Source organism: Maylandia zebra, linkage group LG13 (genome assembly GCF_041146795.1).
Source record: "Maylandia zebra isolate NMK-2024a linkage group LG13, Mzebra_GT3a, whole genome shotgun sequence".
Lineage (NCBI taxonomy): Eukaryota > Metazoa > Chordata > Actinopteri > Cichliformes > Cichlidae > Maylandia > Maylandia zebra.
Genome location: NC_135179.1, coordinates 5,408,531 through 5,435,697, shown reverse-complemented (window position 1 = coordinate 5,435,697; position 27,167 = coordinate 5,408,531). Strand labels below are relative to the sequence as shown.

The 27,167-nt window shown below is 38.0% G+C and overlaps 1 long non-coding RNA gene across 1 annotated transcript; it reads right to left on the bottom strand.

Moving 5' to 3' along the window:
* Positions 1-7,089: 7,089 nt before the first annotated feature.
* On the bottom strand, positions 7,090-27,025 carry LOC143421726 (uncharacterized). The gene is made up of 3 exons (XR_013101286.1): positions 26,914-27,025; positions 24,344-24,589; positions 7,090-7,205 (listed from the first exon to the last, which is right to left on the bottom strand). It is a non-coding gene; the product is annotated as an uncharacterized LOC143421726 (long non-coding RNA).
* Positions 27,026-27,167: the final 142 nt, after the last annotated feature.

Genomic DNA, 27,167 nt, shown 5'->3' with positions numbered 1-27,167 from the left:
TCTATTGCACTCTATTTCTGTAGTAGTTTGACTGCACAGAGGTGCAGAGAGTGTGCAGAGGGTGTGCAGAGGGTGCAACTTTAATAAAATTCTGAATTATCAAGCACAGCACACAGACAACTAGATCTCTGTGTCTTACAGGTCCTGTCGTCTATTTTAGTTTCCATAGTGCTTCATCAGAACTTCCAGCAGTGGTGGGGAAACCCCGCAGATACCATGTCAGGTTGTATTTGTGTGTCTCTGTGTGTGCCTCTGCTTTTATCATCAGAACATCTAGGAAGGTTGCTGGAGGGAGCAGCTACATATCCTCCGGCGTGAGGCACTCTCTCATACACAAAAACACACACACAAAAACACAGATTTGCTCTCGTAATTTGATATCTGTGAGCACCAATAAGAGTTTTCACTCTGCAGAGTGGCACGTTTGGAGACTGAGGACAATCCCAGTTCCTGGTTTGAGAGCTGGTTGCTGGTTAAATTACATTCCACATGTTGTATTTCTCAATGTTTAACTATATGCACTACGTTACCGTCCTTCAAAGAGGAGTTTCAAGTAGTACACACAGTAGTAAGGCACAAACTTTAAAACCACAACTATGGCCTGAAGAATGAATTATTAATGCCCAAAAGCTAACTCAGAGTTTACCACATTGTCTTCAAAACATCTATGATATATGCTCTAATGCAAGTGCTCTCATCCCAGAGCCATAGGTGTAGTGTTGCTGGAGTGCAACCAGAGCAACACTCCTTTACTTTCTTTCTTTATAGCTGACATATTTTTATTAATGCTATTTGCACTACTCTCTTGCACCATCTCAATCTTACTTTTTAACTTCATTTTTTTCTTTATTTATTATAGAGTGCATTGGTTTTATTCTTCATCCTGCTGCTGTAACACTGTAATTTCCCCTGTGGTATCAATAAATTATCCATCCATCTATGAGTCTATGAAGACTAACACGGGAGATGACAGAGATGGGCGGTAATAGAAACATAAGATAAAGGCAGGAGCTATTATTACTACTACTAATGAAAATGAAAACATGATCCAACACATTAGATGACAAAACTGAAACTCCTCACTAGTCTAGTCATAAAGTGACATGAGAAATCAAAGACTCAAAATGACATGAACTCATATCACACCAGAAACACTAAACTAAGTAAATAAATCAAAACATGACCCACAATTAAAAACCCCAAGTTATAGAAGAGAAAGAGTGAAATATAAACTCAAAACATAACAAAGAATGCAAAACTCAAAGAGTTCACGAAACAGTGGGACCGTGACGTAAAGCGTCCTCGGTGTAAAGCTGAAAGCAAACTTTTCTTCTTGTAAACTCTGTTTTCTTCTTTGTCTTCCTTACAAAATAATGACGATGACGACACTGGGACAGAGCAGCGAGCCACAAGGTGCCTTTTTCTTTGCCGTTGTCCCTTAAGCAAATGAGAAGCAGTGCTTGCATCATCCTTTCGTCTCTCCTCCCACTCTCTGCCCTGCTGGATATACTTTGATCAGGCATAATGAGTGTTGCACTTATGAGCAAAACGTATACACTTGGCTACATTCGCTTTAAGAAGTCTTTGTTCTGACTCTGGTATAAACATGATTTTGTTGTTGTAATTACTTCATTTCATGCTGCTCAGGACCTTTTGAAATGCAAGACCTTACAACGCAGTCTCAACAGACTTGCATTAAGGTGAATTTCAGAGGGAGTGATCTTAGAACATGAAAGGTAATAGAAAGTCTATATTAGGGACCTTTGTTAAGCTCTTAAGCACAAAGAACGCTGCAGAATGAAGTACTCTCAGGGTGTGATGATAGATTTTTGTCTATCACAGGAACTGTGGTCATGACCCATGACATGTTGTTTCCTCTTCCCAGCTAATTTGCATTTCTATTTTTTTTTTGTCCAATAAAGTGGAAACAATCTCAAAAAAGAGGCAAAAATAGGTTATAGTTTTGAAAAACTTATTGGAGTCTATGATACGCACAGCTGTTAAAAGTGCTTACCCAGCACATGTGCCAAAAAAGTTTCTTCTTCTTAAACCAACTGGGCCACATCATCTCTATTTCTGGACCTAACTTGTCATGAACTTTTAGCTTCGTATTGAAATTCGTTTTCAAGGCTTAAATACAAAATGACACAAATAATGTTGTCAGACAAAGAACTGTCTCTGTGTTCTGTTTGAGGAGTCCTATTAAATGTTTTTTCTGGAAATTTTTGTTCATAAAAGAGGTGAACACAAATAATGAGAATGCAGTCTGGATGGCCAGTCCTGTTTTTTCTCAGAAAATGCTGTCCACTCATATTCACTCCACATGTAAAACTCATTGCAAACATAAACCAAAAAGCTTTCATTGCTGATAATCTTGTCACTTTTCTAAAGATGCTGCGTATTCCAATGCAGATATGTGTTTATAATCTGTCACTCAGAAAGGCTCGAAATGGATGGATGGGTGGATAAGAGCCGAAAAGGCCTACATTAATACCGTTTTCTCTTTTTACTTCAATTAAACCTTAGCGTTTCGAAACCCTGAACTATTTCATTGAAGAAAAAAAGCTCTCATCTTTTATAGCAATCATGTCTCCTGGCTTTCTTTCATAGGAATACGTGCAAAGTCTATTTACTTGCTAAATATATATATTTTTTTCTTTTGGAAATTGGTATGTGAAAAGGAAAGCCAAATTCACCGTGAAATATGAAAAGGAAAGGGTGAGAAGGTCAGCGTTAATGTGTCTTTTTCTGTGCTAAATGATGGTATGTAGTGATACAGGTGGATGATACACAGAGTGTACTTTCCCAAACAGATGTCTAATGGAAGGTCCCTAAAAGCCATCCCAAAGCAAATACTTTAAAACAATCATTCTGTCTTTGGAGTGTCTCATCAGCTGTGAACCAGTAATGCAAAAAATCATAATTGAATCAAACTGATGTGGAGCCTCAGTTTGATTCATATCTATCTAATATATATATATATATATATATATATATATATATATATATATATATATATATATATATATATATATATCTATCTATCTAATATATATATATATATATATATATATATATATATATATATATATATATATATATATATATATATATAAATATATCTATCTAATATATATATATATATATATATATATATATATATATATATATATATATAAATATATCTATCTAATATATATATATATATATATATATATATATATAAATATATCTATCTAATATATATATATATATATATATATATATATATATATATATAAATATATCTATCTAATATATATATATATATATATATATATATATATATATCTATCTAATATATATATATATATATATATATATATATTAGATAGATATATTTATATATATATATATATATATATATATATATATATATATATATATATAAATATATCTATCTAATATATATATATATATATATATATATATATATATATATATATATATATATATTAGGGGTGCAACGATACACAAAATTCACGGTTCGGTTTGATACTTTGTTGTCACGATTCGATATTTTTTCGATACAAAGAAAAATGTTCATGCCTTTTTAATTTGTCATTTATTAAAATTATAAATATATATTTTAAATCAAAAATACAGTTTTTAAATGTAATGTTGCTGAAACAACAAAGTAATAAAAAAAATCTATCTGATCGAGAAATCACTCATCTTTGGAAAAGAGAGTTTATTACAGAGAAATGGCTCTTTCCAAAATAAAAGCTATACTATATGCTTCTTCTGGGCTATATTCTTAGCAGCATATTAAACATATCAGGTCCCCATAAGGAGAATCCTGTGCTAACGGCTGTCTAAATGACTCTGGTAAAGTTTGTAGCATGCGTGCTTGTTGTTTTTGTCTGCTTCCACTTGTCTTTGCACTAGGATGATGTCGGCGTAAATGTGCAGTCATATTCGTTGTGTTCCCACTAGTGCTGTCAGCGTTAATCTCATTAAAATGACGTTAACGCCACAACACGGCAAATCTCCGTTAACAAGCTACCGCGGATCGCCCCGTGCGTGGGGCTGGACGGCCAACACGTTAACGAGCAAACTGCGCTAACACACTAGTTCCCACCAATGTAATTGAGCATTGCGTGGCACATCCAACATACTGTTTTATTTTTGTCCATGACACGCTTACCTTTAGGGTCATACGTCACATGAAGACCAAAATAGTTCCAAATGCCAGATCTGAATGAGGGTGGGGGAGGTTCAATTTGCCATGTTGCAATGACAGCTTAACTCCTGTCTCTCTAGCTTGCCCTGCGCTCAGTGAATCTGCGTTCGACTACTCCGCCTAGGCTGCACTGTCGAGCACAGATCCACTGAGTGCTCAACACAGACAGCATCGTCAGAAGGAAAGTTGATAAAATTAATTAAAAATTTTGCATTGTTCGATACATGTGCGTACCGAACCAAAAGCACTGTATCGAACGGTTCATATCGATACAAGTATTGTTGCACCCCTAATATATATATATATATATATATATATATATATATATATATATATATATTTATAACAAAAAAAAAAAAAACACCCAGCACGCCCCTGCGGGCGGTTTATCCTTCAAGCTCGGGTCCTCTACCAGAGGCCTGGGAGCTTGAGGGTCCTGCGCAGTATCTTAGCTGTTCCCAGGACTGCGCTCTTCTGGACAGAGATCTCCGATGTTATTCCCGGGATCTGCTGGAGCCACTCGCCTAGCTTGGGAGTCACCGCACCTAGTGCTCCGATTACCACGGGGACCACCGTTACCTTCACCCTCCACATCCTCTCGAGCTCTTCTCTGAGCCCTTGGTATTTCTCCAGCTTCTCGTGTTCCTTCTTCCTGATATTGCTGTCATTCGGAACCGCTACATCGATCACTACGGCCGTCTTCTTCTGTTTGTCTACCACCACTATGTCCGGTTGGTTAGCCACCACCATTTTGTCCGTCTGTATCTGGAAGTCCCACAGGATCTTAGCTCGGTCATTCTCCACCACCCTTGGGGGCATCTCCCATTTTGACCTCGGGACTTCCAGGTTATACTCGGCACAGATGTTCCTGTACACTATGCCGGCCACTTGGTTATGGCGTTCCATGTATGCCTTGCCTGCTAGCATCTTGCACCCTGCTGTTATGTGCTGGATTGTTTCTGGGGCATCTTTACACAGCCTGCACCTGGGGTCTTGCCTGGTGTGATAGACCCCAGCCTCTATGGATCTTGTACTCAGAGCTTGTTCTTGTGCTGCCATGATTAGTGCCTCTGTGCTGTCTTTCAGTCCAGCTTTGTCCAGCCACTGGTAGGATTTCTGGATATCAGCCACCTCCTCTATCTGCCGGTGGTACATACCGTGCAGGGGCCTGTCCTTCCATGATGGTTCCTCGTCTCCCTCCTCTTTCTTGGGTTTCTGCTGCCTGAGGTATTCACTGAGCACTCGGTCAGTTGGGGCCATCTTCCCAATGTATATATATATATATATATATATATATATATATGTATATATATATATATATATATATATATACATATATATATATATATATATATATATATATATATATATATATATATATATATATACACTATGTGACTAACAGTATATATTATTTCCTCTTAGGTTGAGTTAGCTGAGCTATCAACACCAAGATGCTTCATTTAAGGCTTCAGTGTTGGACTTTATTCACCAGTATGGCTCCTATCTTCATCTTTCATATACTGTCTGCGAAAAATAACCAACTACTAAATTGCCCTTGGTGGTGCACTAATATTTTTAAATGTAAATGGAGCCCTGCAGCAATCCGTGTTACTTAATTAGCTCAGTAATGGTGCACAGTCTTTTCTGACAGTTGCTTATGTTATGATGCCAAACTTTTAGATAATGTAATTTATTCATGTTCCACTAATACCACCCTCTGGGCATGGATGACCATGCGATCAGGTGCTCACTCTCAACAAAACTCTAATTTTAAAGCTGTTGGCATCAGTGCAAATCAGCTGTGTCGAGACTGTACGGTCACAGGAATAACAGCCGGTTAAGCTGTATAGAAAATAACAACATGTAAACTTTGTTTTTCTGCTTTAGTTTTAGTGCATTGACTGTCACTGGAAACATGAAGAAAACTGTGACTGCATTCCCATGTCTTGCTGCTTTTGTTGAAAAGAAATCAGGATGTCTAGACTGATAATCTGGCTGTTGTTTGATGTCACGCGTGAAAGACTGTTAAGGTCACCGCTGACATTACTGTGGGTTAATTGCTATGCAGGCCTTTTTTGAGGAGGAGGGCGTGGGTTAGGGTTTGTGTTAACATTTTCAGCATTTTCAGATGTGAGATGTGAAGACTTCTCACTCAAACAGTCAGAACATGTAGACAGACAATACCTTCCAGTCACATATTGACTTGATGGGAAACATCAGAATGCCCTTAGAGATTAATATCATTTTCAAAGTATGCCCTGTGGCTGTAAAAGAAAGTTTAATGTTGGAAGTACAGAGTATGATGTGAGAAAAGTAACCTTATTTCTCCTTGAGTTAAATACTTTGGTTTTCCTCTAGTTTTGCTCTGCACAAAGACTTTAAGTTCCCCTAAATGTTCATGGTGGAGCATATATACAAGTGCCTCCTCTCAGTATCCCTGGACAGCATACTTTCACAGGATGCACCCACAACATGAAATAAATCACGTAGCTGTGGAATTCACCACACCTGCTTTTCTTTCTTTCTTCTTTCTTAAATAAAACCTAAAGATGCTTGAAAGAAAACAAACAAAGAAAAAAATGTCGACCTATTGTTTTTGTACGCTGGTATTTTTATACATTTGGTTTACAATTTATCTATTAGTAACCATCAGGAGCAAACAGTGTGATAATCACTAACATTTTATCTGTCAGTTCGTCTGTTGACAACACTTTCTCTCTACATTGAAGACAGGCTTCAAACTTTCCTTTTAGAGCTGAATCAGACAACACTGACCTTAGATTTCTGTTTGTTTGTTTGTTTGTCTTGTTTGACCTAAGTGCTGTGTTGTGGTGTTTGGAAGAAGCGGACTCGAGCGCAGATCTCCTTGCAATGAGACAGTGAATTTATTTACAGAGTGAAACAATTACAGTCCAGTGAAATCCCTTGGCCGTGGCCCCGTGGTCCATTCACCCAGCTCCCGTGTTCTCCTCTCCACCTTCTGGTGCGAAAGACAAAAAAAAGGAGTAAATAGCAATCCAAAAGCGAGTTGGAAAGAGCACACGATCAAGACACTACTAACGAGCTTAGTCTAATGGTCCAGCACTGACTGAAGCCTGGTTACCGCGTTAAATACACCGGGGTCTGATGGTGGATAATTCACGGCAGCTGGTGAATGTTAATTAACATCCGAGCTACTTCCGGGTCGGCGGACCTGCCTCCGGGGAAGCACTGCTCCATCAAAATAAACCCAAACATAAATGATCAGGTCGCCCAGCAGGGCTGGTCAGACCATGACATGCTGGGAGACTTGAGTATGTCTTCATAAAGCACTATTGCATTCTCCCTTCTCTCTTCCATACTGTATGTTTTGGCCCAGCTTACTATGCTCTCCTTTTTTCCCTTTCTTCTGAACACTTTTGTTTGCACATGAGATAGCAATAAAAAAATCATACGTCTCTGTTGCCTTCAAGGCTGTTGACCTTGACCCTTTTCTCTATTAATTTCTGTCTGCTTCCTCCTCCCAACCTCCATCCCTTCATGGCCTCCTCCATTTCTATCTGTATGCCACAGCAGGTGGCCAAAGGTATAAACATTTCATGTGGTGTGTATCTGCAGGGCTACGCGTCTTCCTTACTGGAATCCCATTGCTGCTTTCCTCTGGCCTTAAACCCTCCCACCTCTCAGCCCTGCAGCAGTTTACACCACTATTGATAGACTCATCCACCATTATCATCACCAGACCAAGACAGGGCTGCTTCCAATTGTTGGTCTTGGTAAGGCAACAGACACCTTGAAGGGAGTTAGTGGACAAGGTTAGCTGATCTGCAGTATGCATGGCGGAGCTACTGATTGGCTTTTGTGGTGAGAAGAGTTATCAGCTGAATGGCTACATTCTGCTCTGACAGGTTCATTGAAGTACAAAAATGGAACACAATAATTCAAGCTGTTCAAAATGAGACGTGTAATTCATTACGTTGTGAACTTGTACCACTTCCTCACATCATCACACCAGCTTTTATTGTTTTTTCTGTAGGTAGAATAACATTTTGAACTAATTTAGACCCGATTAGTTCAGCATGATTGATAACGACATAAATAAACCCAGTTACTCTGAAATATTTCCAGTTCACTTAGGGCTTCTTTTACCATTACAGCTTGAAGTTATAAGTAAGCATTATTTATATGAACTTTGTGGAAATAGTACCATGACATAATGACTGTTCATTTCACAATTGTTGCTATAGTAGCTTTTATATTATCTATCAACTGCATGCTGTCATAAATCTTACTCTATGTAATATATATATTACTATAATACATCAAACACTGAATTATAATGGACTTCGTAACATTTTGTTCAAGTTATTTTCAGTATGAATGTTTTGACAAAAGGTAACAGTGCAAGACTTAAACATGACTCATAATGTGACTTCAGCTCATGGAGTGGTGGGTTAGAAATTAATAGTATGTTATCTCACCAGAATGTTGCTTAGAGGTTAAAGACTAGAGTCCATGTTAACAATTTATTTATTTACTTTTTAATCCGATTCCCTACTTTCACCATGGCTATTAGGCACACTAGTTTATTGACTCTCAACATTGTTATCCACACAAAACAGAATGTCAGTTGCCATCCTATCATATCGTATTAATGATGATGCAGACATTGTGTCAACAAAAGGCAAACACAGTCAAACTGCATAGTGCCATAAAAAGAACATCTGACCACATCAACTGGAGATTTCCTTGCTAATCAACCCGTTTAGAATTAAATGTGACACAAAGCTGGAAACTTTCTGTCTAACTTAAAAAATGCAGTTAAAAACAAAACTACCCTTAATGGGTCCCAGTGGCTTCTCAGTCAATTTCAGTTTAGTTCCTTGCTTTAAATGAGCCTCGAGGCTGTGCTGCTTGGGCTTGGTGCTGCAACTGCTATCATACTACCACTAATGGTGTGCAAAGCTTTTGTGTAGATTCAGATTTTTATTATTTTTTTCTGTTTCTTTCTTCTTCTTCTTCTTTTAATAAAGATTACGGGCTGAATGTCTTTGAGTAAGGAGTGGGTTAATTTAAACCCGTTCATTTATCAACATTTCCCATGAGTGAGGATCTGTACGAGGGCTAGAAATGTGCACAAGTGATTAACTGTTCCAAAAAAAACTATAAAAATGCTGTTGATGCTACTGTACAAAGGAAGATTATTAACCGCTGCCATGAGATTTAAAATTCAGTGAGTTAAAAAAAATGTGCTGGAATATTTGTTTAATTCAAGGTTCAGAAAATCTTTCAGAAGCCTGTCTTGGAAACCTCATTGTAATTTGTATTTCTCAGTACACAGAAAGGAATTAAACCAAGATTTAAGCTTAGGTTTAATTTGTATTTCTTTTTGATGGCTTAAAGAGGTAATACAGACGTATGAGTTTGTATTATTGAAGGATCTTTATCCTACAATATAAAGTGCCTCGAGGCAACTGTTGTTGTGTTTTGGAGCGATATAAATAAAATTGAATGAAACTGAACCAAAATTGAAATCACAAGCCACAAGCATAAAGACACCACAATGCAGCAAAATGACACTATATTGGAATATCTATTGCTCAATAGCATCAAAAAATACAACAGTGTGTTTCCTTCCTATACATCCTCAGCATTATACCCACAAGCAGGATTCCACTTGAGAAAAAGAGCCATGTGAAGCATGAAATTAGTTCATGACAGCTGTAAAGACAAAGTCAATACGGACTAAAGAGAATCTGTGGGGCTCAGCCAGACAAATAGTTGTGTGTCATTGACTCCCTCTGTGCTAGGGTGGTGTGAAGAAATCTAAGTCTATAATGCAGGCGAGAACATAAAATCAGGCAGTGGAAATTAACCAAATCCTTACAAATAAATAGGCACATTTGAGATGTTTGTTATGACGAGTATATATATCTTTTCAGCTTATGAGAGCTAAGATTGTTTTATTAAATGTTATGCAATGCTAACATGAACCTATCTGCATATGTGCAGAAATGACAAGCTAATTACTCAAGGGACAAAGGCCGGGTTAAAAAGGACTACAATTTGCACCCATGTAGATATATTTGTAAGCGTCCATTTATCTGAGGAAGGAGTAACTTTTTTTTTTTCAAAGTTGGACAGATTTTCTTATTATTTTATGAGTCACTCAAAGTTTGTTTTGTTATCCCTGCTGTTACAGTTATGCTACTTAGGCTGCAACTTTTTTGCTTCAGTTTAAATGACTGCTAAGTGTAATTTTTCATCATTTTAACATAATCCTTTTTAATTATCAGAGAATGTTGTGCAGTTGCTCTTTCATAGGTTTAACTCATCGCACTGCAGGGAGTTCCACCTTCTGGTTTTCTACCTCGGTTCAAAGACATACAAGTCAGGTAGGGTGAATATTTTATAATTGCTCTAGTTTATAAATGTGATGTATTTCTTGCTTTTCGGTGTTGGCTCTGAGAGACTGCTGTTTTCATCACTGTTCTTGGGGAAACCTGCTCATGCTGTGCAAACTATGCCACTGACACCCTTGCCAGTAGCACAGCATGAATAGAAGTTCAAAGTGGCAGGTTATTATGGAACCTAAATGTGAACAATAACGGATTCAAGCTTCTAAACTTTCCTAACAAAAATCAAAACTTCTAAATTACCAAAAATGAAAATAAAATGACAAAAACAAAACAAAACAATAACGATTCCTCACAGACGTCTGAAAAAGACGCTGCTCACTAACTCCCTCACACACTTGCACTCTGTCTCTATCTCTTTTGCACACACACACACACGCACGCACGCACGCACGCACGCACACAGTTTAATGCCGACTTCAATGGAAAGAAGTGGCAGAGGTTTAAGAGGGCAGGTTGCTTTCAACTGGGATTTAAATGGACTGATGTCATGACCTTGTCCAATCTAGAGGCAGCAAGCCCTTCAAATGGATGAATCATGGTGCACCACCTGATGCCCGTCATCCTAGCACGCACATCCACATGCTCTTTGAAAAGAGGGAAGAAAAAGATCTGTAAATTCATTTGTCTTCAAATAAAGTTGTTACAGTATCTCTAAAATAATAGGTAGTCAATGTAGACATGACATCGTAGACAACTTAGTGTAAGTTCATTATTATTTTAGTTAAACTGGAACATACAGTGATTTGCTATCTTTCTTTAGTGTAGATCAATTTCAACATGTCACCTTAGGGTCTTGGGAAATGTGACGGCTATTTTGGGATGCATATTGATTTGTCGTAAACAAAAAAAAGATCATTAAAGCAGCGGCCACTTTGAGTGTTAAACGATAATGACATGAACACTTAGAAAGCTTGCAAATATTAGTTCTCTAAACTGGTCATGTTCCATTACATAACACCAGAATCCAATTAAACCTGTCAAAGGAGTCAGTAGCACTCCAATTTCTTCTTCTGCCCTTTACTCACAGCTAATAATCATCTGGCTTGGCCTAAAAATAGGAAAACTTTTACATATAACTGAATATTTTTCATTGTTGTGTGTAGTTGAGAAGTGTAGCACTCAGGGTGGAAGAGAAATAGAAAATGAAGAAAGTGGGTGGCAAAGTTAAGAAAACTTAGAAATCTTGACATTGCAGTGCTTTCCAACCCGTGGCATCAAAAACGGCTCCAAAAGGCACCAACAGCTCAGACGTGGGGGACGGACCGTGAACAGCTACAGCTGTCTGTGTCTGAACATCTGTCAGGGAGGTGGCCACACCCCAAAGCCCAGTGCCCAGGTGGATGCTTTAAATAAGAAAATGCCCCTTGAAGAAGGACCCCCAAGTGGCCACTACAGGAATTGCAGCCTTTTTCTTTCTTTTGAGTTCTGGAGATTGCCACTCGGTTTAAATATTCCCCTTCACCGAGTAGAAAAATGCTGAAAAATTACCCATACTTAATATGTTTAAATATTATTATTATTGAAGGGTCTTTACCTTACAATATAAAGCTCCTTGGGGCAACTGTTGACTTGGTGCTTTATAAATAAGCCTCAATTGAATTGAAAATGTGTTGCTAAGGGGTCCTTCCCATCTGTCCATATGTGACAAGTTGATAGCGAAACTCACCTTTGAAACCGACAACCTGGTGAGTCACAGCATCAGTGCTGAAAGATGCCTGGTGTGTATCTGTGTAATAGTATTTAATGCCTAATGAGATTGGATCGATTATTCTCACATCGTTATGTTGCTCTTTTGTGCTTATTTTAAAATTAACATGTTTGATTTGTTGATGTGTTTGAAGGCATGCTTCAGGGTCACTCATTGATCTCACGCTTCATTCATATTCAAATTAGCAGTCTAATCTATCCCACTTCATCTTCCGCGTCGTGATCAATGGCTCAATTTATAAAGCCTTTGTATGGTTGTTGAGGAAATAAGCGATCCAAAAGCCGTAGGAAAATGTTTCCAGGCAGCTTGCTGACAATGACCGCAAGTGCATGCAGGTGGCACAAAACAAAAGGCACAAGATGAATAATTAGCCCATCATTTCTAATTGCTGTAATATAAATGTGTGCCACATTTACCTATACAACCCTTTCCAAGTGACATAAATATTTGATTTCCACTCGCACTAATGTGCTAATGATAGATCTTCTTACTCTACAAGTGGTAATTCAAGTCACCGCATATAAAAGTGGCTAAATGTGCTCGTCAGCGCTACACTGAAGTGTTCATCTAACTCCCAAGAATATTCAATTTCATACCAGCTATTGAATTTTAAGAGGATGCAATAATCCTCTGGTTTGGTAGAGTGTTTTCTCTTTGCCGAGAAAATTGCTGATAGAGGTTACAAATGGCTGCGGAATGATGGAGACAATTGTGCTCGTATCCCTGATCGCATTCGCTGTGCCATCTGTGTGAGGAAATTGGTTGAAGGGCTTTTAAATGCAGAGTAAATGACACACAGAAGTCTACTATCGCGTTATATTCTGTTAAACTGCATGTCTAATGATGACAGGAATGAAGGAAGATACAAATATAATCTGTCTTCACAAAACAAGCTGTTTCTTCATTAATTTAGATGTTTAACAAGACACCAAAAAAAGGTCCATTTCTCTGGTGTCTGAGGCTACAAGTACATGAACATGTTTTAGCACGGTTTCAGAAATAATCTGTGCCTGTAAATGCACATCACATTGACCATTCATGCATGTTTGTAAAGTGCACGAAGACAGTTGGTCGCTTGTACAAAATGAAGTGGAAGAGCAACAACAAAAAAGTAAGACAGGAGATTTTCTCTGCTTGGACTGTCGCAATGATGAGGTGGAACAAAGTAGCATAACACCTGCACTGGGAGTTGTTGCGAAGCAAATATGTCAGCGTTGCTGGGCGGATTATTCACTGCTAGAGGAAACCATTGCAAAGAGAAAGGTGTGCACTTAAAAGAGGAATTTAATTTCACAAAATATTGAAGTTATTATTGTAATGTTTGGCTTCATTGTTGTGACTGACAGGCAGTGTTGGTCAAGTTACTGGAAAAAAACTTTTCTTCCCATGCAGTGAGCAACGGACGCTAATGTTTTTGTCACCTTTTATGGAATCAAACTCAAAGTAAGGTCAGTACTTCCACGCTTTAAACGCTGCACGCTCATACTCTCTCCCACACTTGATATATTATCCATTGTTGATCTGCACACAGCTGCTGCCACCAACGTCGCACTCGCTTACGTCATTGTCATGAGACACTCTCACAAACAAATCGCGGTTTTAGTAACGCAGTAACGCAGCGTACTTACGGGAAAGTAACAGTAATCAAATGACCTTTTTTGCAATAGTAATCCCACTTTACTTGTTACTTGAAAAAAGTAATTGGATTACTTACTGCCCATCTCTGCTGACAGGACAAGAATGTTTTCATCATCGCTCACAAAAATCGAGATGCAGTGTTCACGTTTTCTAAAGTGACCCATTAAAACCTGCAGCTGACTCAGTTTAGTTGTTTTATAGTTTCCAAAAGTCACACCTTTACTATTTCTAAAATGGAAAATGTAGTGTAAACATGGTGCTACTGCTCTTGAATTGCAGATATCAACGCGCCAGACTTTACTATTAAAGTAAACGTTACTCCAGATATTTCTGTTATCCTCCTCCACACGGGCATAAAAAGTGACTAACAAGTCTGAAAGTTGTCTGTTTGTAAGAGGTGGGTATTTATTGTGTGGATGTTGAAAGGCATAGGCACAGTATTTGAGACAATTCATAGTATTTGTGCTAAATCATAGTATTAGTACTTCAGTGAAATTATAGTATTTCTGCTAAAACATAGTATTTCTGTTAAATCATAGTATTTGTCCCAAATCATAGTATTTGTGGTAAAACACAGTATTTGTGCCAAATAAAGGTATTACTGCTAAATCATAGTATTTGAGCCAAATCATAGAATTTGTGCTAAAACATAGTATTTCAACCAAATCACAGTATTTCTGCTATGTTGTAGTATTTGTGCTACATCATAGTATTTGAACCAAATCTTAGTAGTTGTGCTAAAATGTAGCATTTCTACCAAGTCATACTATTTGTGTTAAAACATAGTATTTCTGCTATATTATAGTATTTGTATCAAATCATAGTAATACTGCTAAATCATTGTATTTCTGCTTTGTTGTATGTTTGCTAAATCCTAGTATTTCTGCTAAGTCACAGTATTTCAGCTAAATTATAGTATTTGTGCCAAAACATAGTATTTCTGCAATGTTTAAGTATTTTTGGCTAAATATAGTATTTCTGTTATCTTATAGTATTTCTCCTAAATTCTTGTATTCCCGAGAAGTTGTCATATTTCTGCTGAGTTACAATATTTCTGCTAAGTATTATGTTTCCTCTAAGTTATTGCAGTTCTGCTAAGTAATTACATTTTTCATAAGTTCTTATGCTTCTGCAAAGTTTTTACAATTTTTGCAACTTTTCAGTTTTTTCAGCTATTTCCAGCAGACAGCTTCAGCTTTACAGCATCCACACAGCATTTTCGCAGGAAATGCACATTTTTCTAGTTACACTAGTGATGGTCACAGCATGTTACCATGTAAAAATGTCCCCAACACCTTTGCTTTTCTGCTCCTAATTCATACTCGGTGTGTTTCATGTGTGCTAATTTGGTGTCACAGTTTCACCTCCTGTGATTTTTCTGAATAATGAGGAACAAAAAATATGATTTATTTGGAGCATTTTGGAGTTTGAGAGGTTATCAAATAAGCAGAAGCTAAATTAGGAGGCTTTTGGAATGTCACAGTGCTTAAAGATCAGTCTTGACTTCTTTCATTTTTAGTCTGTGGTTGATAGCTCAGTAGGCAACCTCCAGAGTAAAAAAATAAAAAATAAGCCAGTGCCACAGTCCTGAAATAGCCACTTTAGTCTGGCTCAAATAAGTCAATCCCAGGCTACCGTATTAAAATGCCTATATTTACAGCAGAAAAATGTGGATGCTTTGACCGAAAGGTCGGTGCTTTTTTCTCTTTTTTACCACTTAATATGACAGTGAATTAAATATGCACGTATCTGTTTCAGTGCTTTAAAAGGGTGTTCTCTGAACCAGGAAGTGATGTCACTTTGGCTGTGATGACTTCGGGGAAGCTCCACTAGCTTTTTAATAGCTTTAAAGCCTGCAGGGTGTCTGTTTTCATCAGCCCTACTGTATTTCTGGTCATCGTGTTTGAGTATTGATGATGGCAAAGTCTGTTAAAACATTTGTTTTGTAATCTCTAGAAGCCATGTATTGTTAGAAATACCAGTTTTTCCATACAGCCTTGACTTTAGATACATACAGCAAATTGCTATTACCTGAAGTAAGGTACAGGGGTTCACAAGACTGGCTCTCAAGGTTATCTGTGTAAACAAGGAGGTCTGCCTGCCAATCTGTGCCCTGCTTGATCCCTCATGCTTTCTTTGATCCCTTCCTAGCTCTTTCTTTGTCTGAAGCCCCTCAGGTGATCAGGCTGCTGACCAGATGAATTTCATCCATTTTAACCTCCTATCTCTTCATTAGCTTCCAGTGCTCACCGCATATAATGTAGGCTGGCATTAGATTCATCTCCATCCGTCTCCTCTCCTGCTCTTTGATGAAACGACTTTTATGTAGGCAGCATTATTTCTGGAATATATGGTTCAAGTAAAGCTGGACATTTTCTTAATATTAAATATATTTTTATGCTTTTTCACAGAAAGCTTGGAAGATAATTTTATTATTATGATTTTATGATTATGGTCGGGAAATCATGGAAATGCCTGTTAGTAATAGGCATTTCACCTCCTTACACCTTCACTTTCAACATAATGAAATTTGTTACAATGAAATCCCAATCATAATGTTTTCCTTTTTATTTGCTCAGATATGTTGACACTACCTTGGAAAAAAAGTGTGTAAAGATGTCTGGTTTTCTCCTGTATATGAATGCACTTTATTATACGTGACATGAAAAGCCAAAAAAAAAAAAAAAGACTATAAATGCACTTGTATTTTTTTTACAAATGGGAAAAAATAAACCAGTGTCCTGTTTAATTGTCTAGGTGCATCTAATTTGGTGTGCGTGTGTGAGTGTGTGTCATAAAAACCTCTTCACACTGGGAAACCATCAACAGAAGATCAGTGCAATTGCTATGCTGAGCAGAGTTTCATGTGTCGCATTGAACCTGTTTGCATATTGGAACAGCTAGATTTCCCTCTGGCATGATTAGTTAGTAAGCTGTCACTGCTGTGCTGCCACAAAAGAAGAGAAGCATCAGTGCAACTCAGGTACTGGCATTTGCAACATGGGCTTGTCTCTTTCTCCTCCATATGATTTGAATCAAAGTACTTAGGGTTAAAGATTAATTTGCCAGTCTGCATTCATTTAAATATCTGAACGGATCAGTAAAGTTTTAGTTAATCTTATAAACTATGGCAGTTTGTGTTGACAAGAAGAGAAAACATTTGATACTATGGCACTGATTAACAACAGCGCCAGTTCCCATCTTCACGTGTGTGATTTCAGGGAAATAAATCACTTCTTGTCAGTGAGGCTAGAACAATACCACACTGGCTCATTAACTGAGAAATAACATTAGTCAGTCGATACAGGACAGACTTCAAACAGACTGGAATGAAATCTGCCTTACAGATGGATAACATTGTAATCAATCACTGCATACCTTCAATAAACACAGGATAACATTGCCTTATACAAATGACAAATATAACCCCTCATCAATTTCCTTTGAGGTTGCTTAACAAAGATACCAGCTCCAGAGATGCTGTAGTCAATACGTCTCATTTGTAGTATTACAGCTCACACTGCATCCCACACCACTCATATGTCAAAGCATGTGGCAGAACACTTAATAGTTAGGCAGAAAGTAAAGTCATGTACGTAAGAATTGGCGAAATGGTAGAAAAGAACTGGTTTATGTAACATGAGATGAAAAGCCATCTATCACAGAAAGGAGTAATTTGTGACCATTTAAATATGGGGATAATGGCATGCGTTTTCACACACATTCACCTGGAAGTCTTTCCACATTATTGTGGGATGTGAAAATGACAGAAGCTGTGTAAAGACGGAATAATGGGAGCTATAGTACAAAATGTGCATTCTTCCTCACCTTCACAGAGCCGGCCAATTACAGTGTGAACTGTGATTGTTGTGTTAATGAAGTTGGAGAAATTGCCATTTTCAAAGGACTTTTTTTCTTTTGACCATTATGAAGACAACCTTTAACCACAGTATAGTAATAGAATGACAATACGATTCTTGAGTTCACCAGTTTATTCTTGACCTTGAATGCAGCAGGTGACAAAATGATGTTGATTGAAAGACAAAATGCCACTTTTTAGTGCTTGACGTTCCAAAGTCAAAATCTTACCACTAGTGTTCTGCTTAAGAGTTAATACAAATTAGTAACAGATAGCAATGTCGGTACTTGGCTATCATACTTTGCTGTCTCAAACTATGGCTGTAAATACTCTAATGAAGTAAAAAAAATCAGCTGTGTTCTGTTTTTACACAGTCTTCATTTTAGAGCAACTAATGCCACAGGTTATCCAAGGTTCATTTTTAACTTTATATAATGTTCCTCTGGAATAATAGTATTTTTGAAGCATTAGTTTTTATGTTATTCATTGTATCTAATGTGTATTTTAACTTCACAATCTGTAATCATTTATAAAATGAATAAAAACCGTAAAAAATAATCTTTGAATACTAACTTACTTAAAATTAGACAAATCAGATGACATCCTGGCATTCCTAGTTTTGAAACACACACACACACACACACACACACATATATATATTTGTCTGTTTGTCTTCTTCTATAGACAAACAGAAGAAGACGGCCGTAGTGATCGATGTAGCGGTTCCGAATGACAGCAATATCAGGAAGAAGGAACACGAGAAGCTGAAGAAATACCAAGGGCTCAGAGAAGAGCTCGAGAGGATGTGGAGGGTGAAGGTAACGGTGGTCCCCGTGGTAATCGGAGCACTAGGTGCGGTGACTCCCAAGCTAGGCGAGTGGCTCCAGCAGATCCCGGGAACAACATCGGAGATCTCTGTCCAGAAGAGCGCAGTCCTGGGAACAGCTAAGATACTGCGCAGGACCCTCAAGCTCCCAGGCCTCTGGTAGAGGACCCGAGCTTGAAGGATAAACCGCCCGCAGGGGCGTGCTGGGTGTTGTTATATATATATATATATATACACATACATATACATATATTGCAACTTAAACTATAATTAGGAATCATCAATTTGTTATGTTGAGACAAATATATAGTTTGCATTCACACAGTGTCTTTGAAGATATTTCAGTCCTGCCATTTATTTCTTCTTTTGTGACAGACACAAAAAGGCGCAGTTAACCAATTTCAGATTGTGTAAAAACTCCTTTGAAATCTAAACATGTAACTGCATGTAAATGAAACTGGGAACTGGATTGTATTTTGTGTTCGGATGCCATGATACACAACGCTTTTCATAACCCATAATTTGATCAAAGTAGCTACATAATTATGCTAATATGCATGAATTTGTAAATGCCAACATAATTTCTCCCTCTTTATCGTGTTATGTTTCTAACAATGTAAGACTGGCCACAGCTGTGAGCTGCAAAGCATGTGAGACCACATTTTAAGTGCAGCTGTCCAACAGATTCGCGTGGTGCTACCTCTTTCTCTGCCTTACTTCCATTTGTGTTTAACCAATTACAGTTTTTGTGTTTTCCTCAAGCTGTGAGAGAGCAGCTTTGTTCCTTTGCTCCTTCTCGTCTTAGTTATACAAGTAGTGTTAATTTACGATACAAGCTTTCTGACTACCATCTACATATGAATGCATTTTCTTGAAGCTTGTGTTTGGGCACTGCCTGTATATGCATGCAGCTTATTAGTGTCGGGTGTCCATTGATCACCTTCATGTAGTGCAAACGCCCCTCTTGCGATTTGATTAAACACACTGCATAGAGAAAGGGATTCATTGTAATATTGATTCTTGTCTGGGCCTCCAGAAAAATTAAAAAAGATAATTATTGATGGGGGAACCTCCTTCTTATCTACAGCACCCATTGGACCCCTGTCCTTCAAAACACAGAGGTCAAACCCACTTATTTGCCCTTGTGTGCTGTACATTGCACCAGCATCATGCAGTGCTTTGCTGGGGAACTTTGTGCTCTCTATCAAAACCTGCATGTATTAAAAATTATTTTTGTAAAAAAGAGGAAAAACCAACTATCACACTTAATCAACCAACCAAGATTTAACATTTTGAAGAAAATAATAAACCTGCCTCAAAGTAAGTTATGATTTTATAAACAGACCTGTCCAAGTAGACAGGAAAGGAGGGGAAAGGCTATGCTGGAAATAGTCTAGGCTAGACTCAAACCCAGACCTCTGTTGGACCTTTGCTACATGGTCACATGCTCAACCAGGTGAGCTATAGCCATCATGATTCATGGCAAAGAACTCAGAAGCAGACTTAGACTGAAAGCCACAGATCAGAGATTTATTTTTCAGGAACTGGTTGACACAAGGGTTAAAGCTATAAATCACAATAAACTTCAAATAAGTCTCTAGTAAGGACATCACCAGTTTCTCAGAGTGAACCTTAAAGGAAAGGGTCTTATTGTGTTTTTGTAGGGTCTTTACCCTAGAATGGCAGCGCCTGGAGGCAACTGTTGTTGTGAGTCGATGCTACATAAATAAAACTGAATTGAAAGTTGGCAGACAGGTGAATGAGATCTGCAGCTCACCAGAGCCTGAAGTGCTGCAGGTGACCCTGAATCCTCGCTTAGTTGTGCTGCAATAGGCTTAGGTTGCTGGGGGTTTCCCATGATGCAGTGAGCGTTTCTTCTTCATTCACCTCTTTTTGCTTTTTATGTGCTTATACAGCGCTTTGCATTTAATCAGTTAGTATTACTTTATTAAATTAGTTACTCTTACAGTGTTGAACAGAGTGGTTTAATCTTTTGTCCTCTACCGACCAATTGCCTCAAGTTACTTCCTGTTAAAAGGGAGTTTTTCCTTCCCACTTGTTGCCAAATACTTGCTCTTAGGGTTTTTTTTCCAAAATGAAATAAACAAAAACCGTTAATGAACGATATAAAAATCATAATTAGAGAAATGTATTTGATTTAAAGAAGTATTTTGAGGGGACAACGTTGTACATTTGCAGCATTCACTTTTTTAAAAAGAACTTTTGTTTTATTCATGCTTCCTGCTCTGTATGAATCAGTTGGGATATTCAATGGAAAATCCGCAACAAAGCATGTCTACTGCCAGCCTGACTGGGAGATAATCGAATTCAATAATAGCCTTGACTCTGCACTCTTTGGTGCTCCCTCAGTCTATTTCTATAGTCTCTTTCCATAATGCCTCCCTCTACCCCTCACTTTCTCTCTTTCTTCCTCATGTTGTTGCCAGCCTGGCGATGGCTAAGTGAACTGATGGATCCCATACAGTTTCAAAGTCTGTGTTGAATAATTCAAAATGTTTGCACAACCTATAAGGACCATCTGATACATAAATATACACTTTGTTAGACTTCATGTTTTGAAATTATTAAAAAGAAATGTATGAAAGAGAGTTCCTTTGATTTTCTGCAAGGTATTTTGCTTTAATAGAAGCAAGTGTCTCTGTACTGCATGAGACATATCCTTAAGAATCAGTGTTAACTTTCTATTTCAACTCCATTTTATGGAATTAAAACAGTCTTCAAGGACCTGCGAGGATGTATGTAAGAGGCACAGCTTTGAGCTAACTCGATGCTTACATAATGGCCACCTCATGATGCAGAACATGGTGTTGATCAATAGGAACACTGTTTCTATTAAGAGAAACCACAATTAAATGTACCTAAAAACTACAGATGCTAGCGCAACTATACTGGAAGTCAAGAGAGGTGACCCTTTAATAGGCAGTTAACATTAAATACCATATGGTTTAATCAATCTTAAGCCCTTGAGTTCTTCTGTTTGCTTCACAGTGCTTATATCTGTAAATTATGCCATTGTACATATCCTTGTTATCTGTTGTATCACTAGAATCCATCGCAATGAGTCAGGCTGACAGATGTTACCTAATTTAAATGAATCACCATAGTCAATGATGATGTACTCCTAAAAATTGCCACCAGCACCTTGCAGTCGCCTGAATGCTGCTTCACTTACATTAACATGCTTATATGTCTCATGCTGCACTAGAGCTGAAATGATGTGTCAAATGCTGCTGTGGCGTCTCATCAGCCAAGACAGTGTAAGGCTCACGCCGGCTCGCCTGCCAGCATCCAGAATCATCCTGTTGAATAATGCAGAGCCGAGCCTGCTCCTTCTCTTTGACTCGCTCATGTCTGTGCACGCAGAGCATCAAGCAAACTGCGATGCCATCAACATGCTAATTGCATGCAGATAGGTCGTAACATGGCAAACGGTATAAAGGGTACAACAGCGACTGACTCATTCATCACAAGCGGATTACAGAGCTTAGGGGGTCAATATTAAAGCTATGTGAGCATTCCATATATGTCGCCGTTAGCACATCACTGGCACCGAACATTTACACAGGTCCCCTGACAGACACACACTTACACACACACTGTTCTTTCTGAACCATAGTCCTGATTTACAGCTTAAAAGATGCCTGATTATTATTTTTTTTTTTTTTTGTGGTAAACATCATGTCAAATGCAGTAAAACACACTTGATTACTGATAAGTCATCTCTTATATGGATTAAACAAAGTGTAGTGACAAATAAAGAAGGGCAGCGTTATTATGGCCATATGTTAAAACAATACAGCAACTACAACTCATTGATGGGTGACAAATATTAGCCATTCCAACATAGGAGGGTGCTGTTATACAAGAAGCTTCCAGAACAGCTTCAAACGTTCTTGTCATACATTTAAAAGGTTTTTTCAGGCTCAGGTTGGGGTTACTTTATTTATACCCGTAGATAGATTTTGAGTCTAATAGGTGAGTCATCCATCTACATATACATATTTTTACACAACAAACACACAGAACACACAACACAAAAGCATAACGACATAACGAAGAAGAAAAATCATCCACACCACATCATGTGGAAAAGAAAAGGTAGGTGGAAGCATAAAGGGAAATATGATAAGTAAGGCAAGCTTGAAAGTCAGTCTCTGTTATAACCACCTTTTTTTCTCCAACACAGCCTCTTTAAGGTAAGTTTCTTGTAATTTCTTTAAGCAGTATTCACGATTGGTTCTCTTCTACGCATACAGAGGATCTTTCACCACTACACTGTGGAGCCACTCCACAGAGGCAACAATGCTAGTAGCAAAGAGGGTCTTCTTATATACTGTAAATACACATGATGCTAGGACATGCACATGAGGAATCAAAATAAAAGAAAAGAAAGTGCAACTGAATAATGAGAAACTCTAGGACAAATGTTTTGCAGGATGGGCCACAGGTAGGTACAAGCCTGCTAAAAAGATACAAGGAGCAGAAATGGAAGGGTACAGCTAAAAACAGGGTGGCAAAGAGAAAAAACAAAACAACGAAAGGACAGGATGCAAAATAAATAGAGACACAAAATCAAAGCATTTAACAAAATGAAACTGGAAATGACTAAAATAGTGATACAAACAGTACAAAAGATCACTTAAAAATGGAAGCACCTAGAAAACATTGAAAACAACAAAATAAACCACAACAAAACCCCTAAAATCCTGACAAATATGAAGCACTGACAACAGAGGAATATAGATTATATGATTTTTTTTAAAAAACATTGTGAAAAACCACTGTTTAAAAACACAGTGGGTGTTTTTGATTAAACAACAACACAGGATGTGTGCTGGTGCCACGAAAAACTTCTGCAAACTTTTCTGTTGAACTGCATGACGTCATTGGGCTTCCACTCTATTCTTTGTAAACCAGTTACTAAAATAGGTTTTGATTGTCCAATGTTCTTGTATTAAAGGCAGTTGTAGAACCAGATCACTGCTGTTCCTACACTACAACTGCATTTTGTAAATTACCAAGCAGGCTGAGTTTTATGTGTGATTTTACGATGGTGGACAGCCTCATAATTGAGATGCTTGCATTCTGACATTAAAGTGTTCTCCAATGTCGATGCCTCCAATAAAGATAAAACATTCACGCATTACTGACATTCCAATCAGCAGCAATTTGACCATTGGGGTGATCATCAGGACCAGAATTGCGGGTCATTAACCATTTCATGCTGTGCAAACATCAATGAGAAGTCGCCTGCTGAGAGGGTGCTGTGCAGCCTAGATTCAGATTTTCTGTTATGCCCAGTCTGTTCTCAAATAAACCACCTTTGATATTGCAGTTTGAGGTTGCATCTAAGTAGCTTTTAAGCAAAGATCACAGGCAGAATTTTATTAGAATTAAATTAATACCAATTTGTGTCTTTTCAAGAACTACAGTGAGACCGTGGACTCCCAGATATGGCTACAGTCAACTGTTTTTTTTTTGGGGGGGGGGGTTTCTGGAAAGCATAGCAATGAATAAGCCATCTAATTATGCAGGCTTGTGAGCACTTACCAATGCTTCCATTATTTTAGGCTGTTCGTATTGCAAGAAAAAGAGAAAGGGAATAATCTGAAACTGAGTATTCACTAGGATTCTGATAGACATGCAAAAACAAAGGGGAAATACACACGTTTACACCAATGGTGTTCAAGCAGTCAGAAGCTCCTGCTGTGGGTGTCGGTAAAAAATGACCCCTGCAACTGTCATCCTTCCACTTTATGGTCATTCTGCCCAGTGGGGACTAGTTCAGCCCCATTCCTTTGCAGTTTATGTCTCACTTTCAGCCCTGGGGCAGTAAGCATTGCTGCTGTGTCACTTGGCGGGCAAGAGGATGTTTTCTAAAGCAAGCTTTTATGTAGCACTCCAGGGCTGGAATCTGAAAAAAGAGAGAAAACAGTACAAGAGATCAGGCAAAAAAAAAAAAAAAACACAAAAAAAGGAAAATAAAGAAATAAACTTTACCTTTTCATAAAACTGGAAATTTTACAGAGGGAATAACCATGACAAGTAAATAGAAAGCCCAAGATTGTATAGGCTTTTTGGTGGATTACCTCACTCCACGAGCTGCAGAACAACAACGGCATGAACACTCAGATACTACACTCAGTTGTAGCACACAGGCACACAGGCAGTAAATGCAGCCTTTGTAAAGATAATAATGTTCAGTTTTCATAACATTCTGCCGGAGATTCATTTCAAGTTAATTCGTACACAGCTTTTGTTGTTTCCAGAGGCTATTATTACATTGTAAGTAACAATGACATTTTTAAAAGTTACATTTGAAGTTCAAATCAATACGCCTTAACCAGCAAGTATAATATAAATATATAGGATAATATAAAAATGATGTTGTATTTAAGAATAATCTCCATACTCTCAATCCACCTTATTTCCAGCAGCCGTCACCAAATAAGCTCTAAAAAACCACATTTTGTATCCTGCAGAACCAAACGACAGAGCTGGCATGCTAGAAGAAAGATGAGTCTTATAAAAGGAAATGTGGCCAGATTGTCTGAGGATATACTATGCTGTAGCACGGCAGCTAGGCACAAGGTCCACAGAGAATTGAAAATTTATGTGTCTTCCCAGTGGCCTTAGCCTAATGTGGGGTTGCTTTATATAAATTGCAGGTTTAGTTAGCTTTTGCGATGATTCCTGTTGTTCCTGGGCCCAGTGATTTGAGTTTTGTATAGGTTATCTTTTTATGAATAAGTTCTTGGTTCATTTGTTGTAGTTATTCTAGTTTCGTTCTTGGTTCTTTCTTCTTTATAGTTGTCTTTTTAGGTTCTCAAACATGCTGAGCTACCTGCCGTGGAGACCCCTTGTGAATAAGGGAGCAGCTGAAAGTACCTTCTTATAGCAGCTTCATTTTTAGAGCAGCAGGCTGCCATCTTCACCAAAACAAAGCTCTCATTGATCATTTGGGTTAAACGGCAGGATCTTCACCAGACAGCTGGTGGTCATGACATTGTAAATAAGGGTGTTCACTGATGTTTGCTCTCCTGGAGCTGCTGATTTCTGTGAGTCCTGAGTTGGAATACAAAAGTTGTTTACCTCTGTGTGCCTTTTAAAGCACAGATATTCATGTAACCCTGACTTCAAAGGCAAGCACACTTTGAGATCTTGAATGCATTTATTATCCATTTGTTGAAGGGTAACTTAAGTTACTGGCAACCACGAAAATGTTTTAATCAAACTATTAATTCAGTCTAAATATTCAGGGCTTGTAGTTGTGCTGCACATTTAGAAATACAATATCAACACAGTTGCTTCGATTTACTCCGATTGTTCAGTCTGACGTCACTAGCCGTGTCGGGACCTAAACTCCGCTGCAGGTCCATATATCAAACGATCACTATGGCATTACTGAGAGTTGAAAAACTGTCTAAAGTCTTTCATCTTTAATAAAATGATCAGCGTTCTGCTCTACCAGGTGTAACAATTGAGTTTAACATCCAGGCATCCATGAAAACGGAATTTATGACTTTTAACGGAGTTAGAAGTTAGCAGGGAGTTAGCTCGCTAGCTTCTATCTAACTACAATATAGCATGTCCTGACTGCGGGGTTTTGGAAACAAATTAAAACGTACAGCTCTGCTATCACTTCCAACATAAATGAAGACAGAAAACTAAACAGCAGTGACGTTTGTAGAGTTACTGAAGTTTGGCTAGCTGGTATATAATGATGTGCCATGTGACTGCTAGCGACACAGCCATGTTAGCATAATATAAACAAGCTAACTTTTTTTTCCACTCGATAAAAGTTAGCGTGAGTGTTCTCGGTGGTCAGGAACAAATGTAATCGCATGGCAGGATGCTGTAAAAGGACCAAACTTCAGCCAGGAGAACAACTGAGATAATCCATCCACAATATGAGGTTAGTCATTCATATACTGCTGCATGGGATGGGATGTAGCTACAGCCTAAGTTTTTAAAAACTGAGCTTAAATAAATGATTAGCGGTAATAAAAGCCGAGGGAGGTCAACAGGGATCACTGACTGTTTTAGGAGCTTTCTGAGATCAAATAGAAGAAAATACAAAACATTAAACATGTTAACAACACAAAAGCCATATTAAACGCAGACTACTTTAGGCCCGGAAGTAGGATTCGTCGAGTCATCACTGAACAACCGGATAGCATATTAAGCTTTTCTCTGCACTCAATTTGCTTCAGTTTTTATTTTCCTATTTTTTCTTACCTTTGGGATTTTTGGAAAGTGAACCAATATTCATCGTTCTCTGTAATCAGTTGATAGATGCAAGAAGGGAGATTGTCATCCACATGATGAGGCAGAGGCTTGTGTGTCTTTAAACACCTCCTCATTTCCCTGCTTATATAAACAACAACCCCAAACCTTTATCGGGTTTGGGTTTTTTTTTGGAAAGAATGAAGCATTCTGTCAGTCGACATGAGGATATGGGTTTCATATATGAATCAGATATCACTGTCTGT